Source organism: Cetorhinus maximus, chromosome 28 (assembly GCF_964194155.1).
Source record: "Cetorhinus maximus chromosome 28, sCetMax3.hap1.1, whole genome shotgun sequence".
Classification (NCBI taxonomy): domain Eukaryota; kingdom Metazoa; phylum Chordata; class Chondrichthyes; order Lamniformes; family Cetorhinidae; genus Cetorhinus; species Cetorhinus maximus.
Genome location: NC_135906.1, coordinates 2,412,471 through 2,423,360, shown reverse-complemented (window position 1 = coordinate 2,423,360; position 10,890 = coordinate 2,412,471). Strand labels below are relative to the sequence as shown.

Below are 10,890 nucleotides of genomic sequence, written 5' to 3'. Positions count from 1 at the left end.
CACTGATCCCTGTGGAACTCCACTAGTCACAGCTCTCCATTCAGAAAAGCACCCTTCCACTGCTACCCTCTGTCTTCTATGTATATCAGTACAGGTCTTTATCAGCCCTGACAATATTCCGGCAATGCTACTGAAGACTTGTGCTTTAGTAATTGCCACGCCCCTAGCCAAGCTGTTCCAGTACAGCTACAACACTGACATCTACCCGGCTATGTGGAAAATTGCCCGGATTTGTCCTGTACACAAAAAGCAGGAAAAATCCCATCTGGCCAATTACCGCCCCATCAGCCTACTCTTGGTCATCAGTAAAGTGATGGAAGGGGTCATCAACAGTGTTGCCAAGCAGCACTTGCTTAGCAATAACCTGCTCACTGATGCCCAGTTTGGACTCCGCCAGGGTCACTCAGCTCCTGACCTCATTACAGCCTTGGTTCAAACACGGATAAAAGAGCTGAACTCCAGAGGTGAGGTGAGATTGACTGCCCTTGACATCAAGGCTGTTTTTGACTGAGTGTGGCATCAAGGAGCCCTAGCAAAACTGGAGTTAATGGGAATCGGGAGAAAACCTTCCACTGGTTGGAGGCGTACCTAGCACAAAGGAAAATGGTTGTGGTTGTTGGAGGTCAGTCATCTTGGTTCAGGACATCAGTGCAGGAGTTCCTCAGCGTCGTGTCCTCGGCACAACCATCTTCAGCTGCTTCATCAATGACCTTCCTTCCATCATAAGGTCAGAAGTGGGGATGTTTGCTGATGGTTGAAGATACTGAAGCAGTCCATGTCCAAATGCAGCAAGACCTGGACAATATCCAGGCTTGGGCTGACAAGTGGCAAGTAACATTGGTGCCAGACAAGTGTCAGGCAATGACCATCTCCAACAAGAGAGAATCCAACCATCGCCCCTTGACATTCAATGGCATTGCCATCACTGAATCCCCCACTATTAACATCCTGAGGGTGCCATTGACCAGAAACTGAACTGGACTAGCTGTATAAATACTGTGGCTACAAGAGCTGACCACAGGCTAGGAATCCTGTGGAGAGTAACTCACCACCTGACTCCCCGAAGCCTGTCCACCACCTACAAGGCACAAGTCAGGAATGTGATGGAATACTCCCCACTTGCCTGGATGAGTGCAGCTGCCACAACACTCAAAAAGCTCAACACCATCCAGGACAGAGCAGCGCGCTGATTGGCACCCCATCCACAAACATTCGCTCCCTCCACCACCAACGCTCAGTAACAGCAGTGTGTATCATTTACAAGATACACTGCGGGAACTCACCAAGGCTCCTTAGACAGCACCTTCCAAACCCATGACCACTACCATCTAGAAGGACAAGGGCAGCAGATACATGGGAACACCAGCGCCTGGAAGTCCCCCTCCAAATCACGCACCATCCTGATTTGGAAACATATCACCTTTCCTTCGCTGTCGCTGGGTCAAAATCCTGAAACTCCCACTCTAAAAACACTGTGGGTGTACCTACACTACATGGACTGCAGTGGTTCAAGAAGACCAGAGGCTTGGCCGAGGGGCATGGAAGCTGAACCTGCAACTGCTGACCCCAGAGAACATTGAGGAGCTCAAGAGGGATTACAAAGGTTGGAGAACCGTGAAACCCCTCTTTGAGTCCCTGATACACTGGTGGGAAGCGATCAAGGGAAACATCAAGAGGTTTTTCATCCTCAAAGGCACCCAGAAAGCTAGAAAGGAACAGAGGGAAATGTCCCGACTCCAGAAAAACATGCAGGATCTGCTCCGGCTGCAGTCGATGGGGGTCGATGTCAAGGAGGAACTCCAAGAGGTGAAGAGCCAGCAAGCCTCGCCCTTTGCCTCGGAGGCCTCCAAGATCATCTTCCGGTCCAGAGTCCGTTACATGGAGCAGGATGAGACGTGCTCACGTTTCTTCCTCCAAAAGGTACACTCTGTGATCAGCAGCCCGAAGGAAGAAGACGGCTCAGTAAAGTCATCGCCCTCCGACATTTTGAGGATCAGCAAATCCTTTTATTCCGGATTGTATGACGTGAAACCCATGGACAGCACGGCCTCCCAGTCCTTCCTGTCCTCTATCACGGAGGTCTTAGACGACAGTACACGGGAGAGCCTGGACAAACCGCTAATTCCTGATGAACTGACTAAGGCCCTTGAGTCCTTGGAGAAGAGTAAAACTCCCGGAAGCGACGGCTAGCCGGCGGAGTAGTATTCGGCTCTGTGGGACTTGATCGGCCCAGACCTGCTAGGAGTGTACGAGAGTATGCTCCTGGCCGGTAGTATGTCAGAATCCATGAGGAAAGGCATCATCACCCTCATCTACAAGCACAAGGGGGGAAGGGGAGGAAATTAGAAATTGGCGACCCATTTCACTGTTGAATGTGGACTATAAGATTCTGTCCAAGGTCATCGCCAATCGGGTCAAATCCGCTCTGGAATTGGTGATCCACCCTGACCAGACCTGCACTGTGCCGGGCAGGAAGATCTCTGACTGCCTCGCGCTGCTCAGGGATACGATTGCCTATGTGCAGGACAGGGGTGTGGACACCTGCCTCATCAGCTTGGATCAGGAGAAGGCCTTTGACAGATTATCGCACACCTACATGGTGGATGTGCTCTCCAAAATGGGGTTTGGGGAGGGAATTTGCAATTGGATCCAACTGCTCTACACTAACATTACTAGCGCACTCTCAATCAATGGGTGGGAATCTGATAGCTTTCCGATTAAATCTGGAGTCAGGCAGGGCTGTCCTCTCTCCCCTGTCCTGTTCGTGTGTTGCATAGTACCCTTTTCTGAGTCCATCAGGAAGGATCCGGGCATAAGAGGAGTGACGATCCCAGGCAGTGGAGGCACTCAGGTCAAAGCCTCCCTGTACATGGACGACGTCGCCGTCTTCTGCTCGGATCCGCTGTCGGTGCGCAGACTGATCCACATCTGCGACCAGTTCGAACTGGCCTCGGGTACCAAGGTAAATCGTGGCAAGAGTGAGGCCATGTTCTTTGGGAACTGGGCTGACCGATCCTTTGTCCCCTTCACTGTCAGGGCTGACGGCCTGAAGGTGCTGGGGATATGGTTCGGAGGGACCAGGGCATGCGTTAGAAACTGGAAGGAGCGAGTGTCTATGGTGAAAAGGAAACTGGGCATGTGGGAGCGAAGCTCCCTCTCCAGTGCGGGTAAGAACCTGGTCATCAGGTGTGAGGCACTCTCGCTGTTGCTGTACGTGGCGCAGGTCTAGCCCATTCCACTCTCCTGCGTGGTGGCGATCACTCGAGCCATCTTCCGCTTTATCTGGAGGTCAAAAATGGATCGTGTCCGCATGGACGCGATGTACAAGCCTCTAGATAAAGGGGGAAAAAACGTGCCCAGCATCGCCCTCATACCGATGGCCACCTTTGTGTGGCTGCATCAAGCGGTGTGTAGTCCCTCAGTATACAAACACCAAGTGTCACTATGTGCTGAGGTTCTACCTGTCCCCGGTGTTGCGAAGGATGGGTCTGGCCACGCTGCCGCTGAACGCTCCAAGTAGTTGGACCGTGCCCTACCACCTGTCCCTGGTGGAAAAATTTATGCAGAAAAACACCTTTGACCACAAGTCCATCAGGCAGTGGTCAGCACGTAACATCTTAGAGGCCCTGAGGGAAAAGGAGAGGGTGGATCCTGTGGGATGGTTCCCCGAGCAGACTGTCAAAGTCATTTGGCAGAATGCCTCATCGCCAGAACTTTCCAACAAGCACCAAGACGTAGCTTGGCTGGTGGTGAGAAAGGCCCTCCCCGTCAGATCCTTCCTACACGTCAGGAGTCTCACCCCCTCTGCACGTTGCCCTCGAGGTGGCTGTGGTGGGGAAGAGACCGTTGTTCACCTCCTTGTGGATTGTGCCTTTGCAAAGAAGGTCTAGAGAGAGATGCAGTGGTTTCTGTCGAGGTTCATCCCGAGCAGTTCTGTGACACGGGACTCTGTGCTCTACGGGCTGTTCCCAGGGACACACACCGAGACAAACATCAACTGCAGCTGGAGGATCATCAACTCGGTGAAAGACGCGCTTTGGTCTGCCCGAAACTTGTTGGTCTTCCAGCGCAAAGAGTTGTCCCCGACCGAGTGTTGCGGACTGGCACAATCCAAAGTCCAGGACTACGTGCTGAGGGACGCACTAAAGCTTGGGGCAGTTGCCGCAAAGGCGCAATGGGGAAGGGCCGCTGTCTAAGACCTTTCTACCACAGCACACCGAGGGGCTGGGAACTGTTTAAATCCCCTCGGGCTGTACAGCTCAAAATGAAAGGCTGTAAATGATTGTAATATTGTTTGTACTGATGCACCTGGTGATACATTTTGTAAAAGTTGAACCGGATTGTACCCTTGTAATGGTGTTTTTGAAATGGTTTGGAATGTGGTTGAAGATATTTTATGAATAAAGTTTATTTTTGCAAAAAAAAAAGTGTAGTAAAGGAACCACTTGAATATTGTATCTGGACTCCGAGTGTTGAAATTTTGTCCCAGAGTATTCCTCGGACCTTTCAATTGGTGCTGCGAGCAGGGCCCGAAGGATGCAGGACACCGACGGGGAAATGGAATGAGTCACAGTGTGAATTCATTTTTATTCATACTAAATCCGACTCCGTCCCGATCCAGGAAGTGTCAGGCACCCCGCGTATCAGAAACCTGGGCTCCAGGCAATAGTTCAAGGGGTGGTAAGGGTGGGGTAGTTTGCTTGTCTTATAGATTGTTATAATTACATCCGGTATTAGCCGCAAGTAACGAGTTCGGTCAGAAAGGATCCAGGGTAAGAACCGTACCGCTGACAACAACTATACCCCGACCGTCTTACCCAGAGATGGCCAGTGGTGACAAACTCGAGTGGGGACCAGAGGGATCCTTGACACAGCATTGAGCTGACAAAAATAAGAAATCGATAGGCAAAATGATAAAGAACAATTGGAACCCATTTGACTCACCCGCTGATCAGAGAAAATGGTGGGATAATCAGAAAAAAGACAAAGATGATGAAGCCTGGATCCTAATGTTAAGACAACACATAGAGTTAAGTAAGAAAGTAAATCGAATGTTGGCCAACAAATCCCAAAATGAAGAGCTGGTCCAGGCAAAAAATCTCATGTCAGTTTCGGCAGCTTTACCACAGCCACCAGTAGCTGCACAATACGCAGATAATATAGATTGGAACGGGCTGGTGGAACAGGCGGCAGGATATGAGGAACAACGGGAAGCGGGTTGGGAATCACCACCACCATAACCCGTGGCCCCAATTAAGATAGAGCTTGTGCCCCCGGTGCCCGGACAACCAGGCAGACCAGGCACAGCAGCAAGCTGATTTCCGAGCCTTTAGAGCAGAAATGGCACAAGACTTAGGGCAAGCCCCATAAAACAAGAAAAGGGCGAGAGTGCCCATGAATATGGCAATCGGAAGTTTGAGGCATATTGTAACTACGGGGGTGTAGGTGCTGCGCTGAACCGAGACGATGTACAGTTTATGCAATTGTACAAGGATGGCCTTAGCCTGGCCCACCAGGCAATCCTAGACACCGGGCCCGGGCCCACCAGGCAATCCTAGACACCGGGCCCGGGCCCACCAGGCGATCCTAGACACCGGGCCCGGGCCCACCAGGCCATCCTAGACACTGGGCCCACCAGGCCATCCTAGACACCGGGCCCGGGCCCACCAGGCCATCCTAGACACCAGGCCCGGGCCCACCAGGCCATCCTAGACACCGGGCCCGGGCCCACCAGTCAATCCTAGACACCGGGCTAGTAGACAAGAACACATATGATCGAGGAAGATGGGCCACCGGGGTAGATAACCACATAGGGAAAACTAAGATAAAGGTGTCGGCAGTGAGGTTACAAACCCCACTGAAATGGTGGCCACTGCAGCAGCCGTTCCTAAACCCGAGGTGTGCTTTAATTGTAAAAACCCGAACATAAAATATTTACAGTGTTAGATGTAGCCAATGGATTTTGGTCGATACCACTGGACCAGGAATCCCAAGATAAATTCGCTTTCACAGTGGGAGGGAGACGGTGTACATGGGCGAGGCTCCCACAGGGATTCCACAACAGCCCCAACATCTTCCATCGGGTCACGAGTGAGAAGCTGAGTCCGTGCGACGTAGAGTCTAACAACAGTACAATCTTATAATATGCAGATGATATCCTAATAGCGTCAGAATCGGAAAGGGGCCACATCGGAGCTCTCCTGATAGTCATAAGGACACTGAAAAATGCTGGATTTAAGATAAACCCCTTTATGAGTTGCTGACCGGGAGGGCGATGCGCTTGCCAGAGGGCAGAGCCACCGGAAGTGAGGATATGGGACCCATCAGAGATAAAATTAAAAACGATATTAAGCAATTGGATGGACAGCTAAAGGAATTACAACAGGAAGTGAAGGACCAACAGGCTATCAGGGATTTAGAAGAGAGGACAAAAGGGGGACCCCCGTCACCACCGGCTGAGGTCGGAGACATGGTGTTTGTTCAAATCACCCCTAGCCAACCAGGTTTTGCCCCAAAATGGACTGGACCGTACGGAATTATTCACGTGCCTGCGCCGATATGAAGGGAAAAGCTAGGTGGAAACACTGGTCACAACTGAAAAGGTATGATGTAAGTAAGAAAGACTAAATTACCAGGCAGTGGGAGGAAAACGGGCAACGAGCAGTCCGTACTGTGTTAGCCAAGTGGTTTAGGATTCATTCCCGATCTGGAGGACTGGCCATCTGAAAGAGAAAAGGGGGAATCCTCAACTACGGGGAGGGTCACCGTGGGCTGTGCACAAGGAGGGACGTAAAGGAGAAAGCTACAGTGTGTGAGAGATACAGTGTGTGAGAGATTTTTCGCAATTTACCTTCACACCCCAGGAGAACAACAACTGGGGTCACTGTCCCGGGGAGGAAGACTTGGGAATGACAGATACCTGGCATTGGATCTTGAGGGCCAAACACGGAGAGTTGACTGCAACGGCGGACCCCCGGACCGACACCACCCCGCTATCACAGGACACGACGACACCACAGAGACTATCTTGCCCAGACATGACCCCTGGGCCACAGAATGGACTGGTACTGTATACGGACGATGAACTCTTGTATGATAATGTTAAACATGAAATTGTACAGGTAATTGTGAACCTGGCAGGTATGCAACTGCCTGAGTATTGCAGTAACCAAGCGCCCCTACGAAAACTGTACAAATTACTGAGTAAGGCTGTGATTAATCAGCCGGCCGACGCCACGGGTGCCACTAGATTCAGGGGACATCCTGCTTTCCACCGCCAGAAGAGAGAGTTAGTTAACAATGTACTGACAGGGGTGAACACAGGGACTTCCCTGGTAAACTCTCTCGACATTCAAGGAATCAACTCCGAGGTCACGAATCTTAAAGGGATCATGAGGCAGCTTGCTCATAAGAGTAGCGAGGGGTGGTGAAACGGCAGCGGCCCTAGGGGGCAAGAGTGTGGCATCTGTATTGGAAAGCGTACACGTTATAGAGACCCATGCTAAAGCCACCAGCCAATTAATAGAAAGGGAGGAACGACAAGAGGGCAGCACCTAAAAAAGCCAGCTTACGGCCAGTGGCTGATCGGGCAATTAAGACAAAATCTGGGCCAGATCCAAAGTGGGGAGGTACCGGGCTGGATCAACAGTGCCCGGTTGTGGGGGATGGCCAAGAACCCAGGCGTCATCGACGCATGTACATTGAAAGGAGTGACCAGGGTGTATGCGGTGATTCAGAAGTGCACCTCAAACCAAATGAACGTGTTAGGTATGGGCAATCCCCTCAGTCACAGCAGACACGGGCCCACACCCTCAGTACCAAGTGGAGAACATTGGGTTAATCCGAGACAATGACTCCCTCCGGTACTACCCCATAGATATGCATGCCATACGCAAGAATGAGGGCATACACAGGGTATCACTGAGCGGGTGCAGGAGGAAAGGTAGCCTCACAATTTGCTCCCATCCAGTTGGAACGGGGGGGGGGTGCTGGACAAATGCGGGTACAACCGAACGGAGGGTTGTATATTAGAAATTACCCACAGAGAAAACCATCACACCCGCTCAGGATACAAGGGAACCCCGGCTCCCAGTTACTATCAGACACAGCGTGAATAATGTACGTCCAACAAAGGGGTCAGGTCTCAGTCAACGCCTCCGACACACTCCACCATGCCCTGGAACACTATGAGGAACCTAAGCAGGCCCCAATTCCCCACCTTCCCAAAAGTCTGACAAAGTTTAAAGGTGACTTACGAAAGGTGAGGAATCAGCATTACGTGTTACAGGCGGTGTTTAAAAGGCTAATCAATGATACGGAAGAGCACTTGAGAGATCCGACGGTGGGAGCAAGTGTGGGAATGGGGGCTGAATGTGGACATACACCCCTGGATAAGAATAAGCTCTCATATACTCGTCGCAGTGCAGCTAGTGTTAGCATTGTTTAACTCTAATTCTTTCAATGTCTTCTCCAGACAATCCAAAAAGTACCAGGAGACCATGAGTGGCGTACTGAGAGGCTGCGAGGAGACATTTGCGTTACATTATGGGACCAGCAACACTCACACACACACAGATTACACAATCCACACTGACATCACTAAAAATCACAGACGGAATCTCAGTAACAATCCACATGCTTTGCACAGTCTTGTGTTGGGGGTTTAGTGTTTGATATTTCAAACTGCAGTGACATTCCCGACAAGATGAGTTAAAGTTTTAACATTAACCAGAAAATGGCTGAAACATTGTTTTCCTGGGGTGAACACATCAAAGGACAGGAAGAATCAGAAAGTTGTCCTGCCCTGGGATTAACATATCAATGGACAGGCCTCCTGGGGAGCAGATTGAGAGACATCCCAACATGCCAGGGGTGGAGTCTGCAAACTGCTCGTTCAGGATATACCTGGCTAGGAACCCAATCCGAAAACCGCCTCCAGAGTGCGGAGCTAGTCCCCACTCTGGCTTAATGTGCGTGTGTGTTCCCTCTGTCTCAATCTGCTTTATAACTCTTTGACTTGTTTGTATTTGGATGTTGCTGAGTTGTAACTGAGAGTGATTCATTGGCTCTTGCGTTATTTTGTTTGAAAATGTTCTTTGCTCTCTGTTTTAATGGAATTAATTTTCTCCCCCACCCCTCAAAGAATTTTTATTTTGAAACCTGCAATCTGAAGATCCAGACTGGGACAAGGACTCTTCTTCTTCAGGAGTTTCCTGAGACCTTCTCCAAGGCCGTGCTCCATGGGCCCACGTGAGTTTGTGTCCGTTTCTTACCCCGAGATTTCAATTCCTCTCCGGGACCCTGGTTTTCGGTGGCTCCGGTTAACCAGTTCCTGTTGGACTGTGGGCCTGGAGTTTCAAAAAGAAAATCTTGGGGTTAAAGTAGCCTAGCCTTGCAATCTAAAACTTACATGTTAGCCTCCAGTGTGTGAGGAACAGGAGCCCCACAAGAGGAAATGAAAAGTCCTAAAGTGAAGCTGCCTAAAATCTTGTTATAATTCAGGGATAATGCGTGTAATTTGGGCTGCGCGATCATTCTGACGGTTAAACGGGATTCCCGGTGGTCATTTTACTGAGGGTTTAGGTTTCTATCTGCCTTTCTCCAGTTTTCTTTCTGTTTATTTCTTCGCTTTGCGCTATTTAAGCCTTCAAGGAATAATCACAGGTGAATTGATGGACCCACAGCAGGGGAAGTGAGCTGCAGAAGGGGCAGGGAAAGACTTTACACATGGGGAGAGGAGGCAGGAGTTTCAGAAGGTAGGAGTCACACAGGGGGCTGATTAAGGGGGAGATTATACAGAGGAGGTGGGAGGCTGCTGTTCGTTTCGGAGGGGGGTAATTTGAATGAACATGGGGACAGGGTGCTTGTTCATGTTTGAAATAGTGAGGGGTCGCTGCTACATGTTTAAAATGGTGAATGCATATGAGTTAATAGCTGACTGATATGAGTTTGTATTTATACAGACGTCCAGAGAGATAGGGGGTGGGGCGGTGCTGGGAGTGTGGGGACTGTTGTGATGGTGGGTTGGGTGTTAGATGGGGGTTGTTTGGGAGAGATTTTTGAGTGGGCAAACGCGGGGTTAAAAATGGCGTGAGTAATTTGGCGGCCACAAAACAAACGGTCTGGCGAAAATGATGCAGAGATGGAATAATTGCCGGCTGATAATGACAGGGAGGAAAAGAATGGGGGTTGGATAATATTTGCGAGGAGGAAAGAAAAAACTAAATAACCAGTCCAGTATAGATTTTGAAGAGCACACATTGGGGGTTATATATTTCTTTTTTCAGAAAAGGTTGCTGACAGGAAATAGAAGAGAAAATGAAAGATATGATGAAATCTATTTTTTGAATTGTGAATCAGGGGAGAGCGCGAACGCAGTCCCCCACTACCACAAATTTTGCAGTCGAGTATCCCGCATTTGGGGACATCGCAGGCGTTAGCACACCCGAAGTGCAATGGGCTAGCCTCGTCCTGGGAGAACCTTTTTTTTCTTTTTTTTGCAAAAATATACTTTATTCATAAAATATCTTCAATCACATTCCAAACCATTTCAATAACAACATTACAAGGGTACAATCCAGGTTAAACTTTTACAAAATGTATCACCAGGTGCATCAGTACAAACAATATTACAATCATTTACAGCCTTTCATTTTGAGCTGTACAGCCCGAGGGGATTTAAACAGTTCCCAGTCCCTCGGTGCGCTGTGGTAGAAAGGTCTTAGACAGCGACCCTTCCCCATTGCGCCTTTGCGGCAGCTGCTCCAAGATTTAGTGCATCCCACAACACGTAGTCCTGGACTTTGGATTGTGCCAGTCCGCAACAATCGGTTGGGGACAACTCTTTGTGCTGGAAGACCAACAAGTTTCGGGCAGACCAAAGCGCCTCTT

At 49.9% G+C, this 10,890-nt stretch overlaps 1 pseudogene; it reads right to left on the bottom strand.

Moving 5' to 3' along the window:
- Positions 1–10,356: 10,356 nt before the first annotated feature.
- On the bottom strand, positions 10,357–10,508 carry LOC144669226 (U1 spliceosomal RNA; annotated as a pseudogene).
- Between the last annotated feature and the right edge of the window lie 382 nt (positions 10,509–10,890).